This window comes from Egretta garzetta, unplaced genomic scaffold, assembly GCF_000687185.1.
Source record: "Egretta garzetta isolate BGI_Z169 unplaced genomic scaffold, ASM68718v1 scaffold1500, whole genome shotgun sequence".
NCBI lineage: Eukaryota > Metazoa > Chordata > Aves > Pelecaniformes > Ardeidae > Egretta > Egretta garzetta.
The window spans coordinates 19,640-20,431 of NW_009258229.1; positions in this window are offsets into that span (position 1 = coordinate 19,640).

The following is a 792-nucleotide window of genomic DNA, read 5'->3' on the forward strand; positions in this document are numbered from 1 at the left end:
GTCCCCAGGGCTGGATGGGGCCAGATCCTGCCCAGATGCTCCCTATTGTTCTGGTTTTGGGCCCCCACAGGCACCCAGGGCTGGGGGGGTGGCCCCGCTCCAGGGCCACACCCAGTGCAGGGGGGGTGCTCAGCTCCAGGCTTCTCATCCTACCCCCTTTCTCAGAGAAAGCTGGGACCCTGCCCATTTTGGGATGGAGAGCTTAGCACTGGGGGCTCATCCTGCCCCAGGGGACTGGAACCAGGGCAAAGCGGGGAGCCCCAAGGGTCCCATCCTGACCTACCCACCCTGTTGAGACCCAGCAACGCCCAGTGCAGGGGGAGGGGGGGCTGAGCACCAGGGGCTCATCCTGCCTGCTTGGGTCCCCATTGAACCAGGGCCACACCCAGTGCAGGACTCGGTGGCCTTCATCCTGCCCTGTCGTGGTCCTCCGGTGCAGGACATGGTGCTCAGCAGCAGGGGGGGCCCATCCTGCCCTGCCCACCCCACAGCCCACACCGGGGCACCCATCCTGCCCCATTAAACCGGGGCCACGCCCAGCAGAGGCTGAGGGCTCAGCACCGGGGGGGGCCATCCTGCCCGATTTCACGGGAGCCACACCCAGTGCGGGACAGCAGCTCGGTACCGGGAAGGGGGGGCCCGCTCCTGCCTCATTAACCCGGGGCCACGCCCAGTACGGGGCTCAGGGCTCAGCAGCAGGGACCCATCCTGCCCGTTTTAACGGGAGCCACGCCCGGTGCGGGCTTAGGGCTCGATCCCGGGGGTCCCATCCTGCCCCGTTTAACGGGAGCA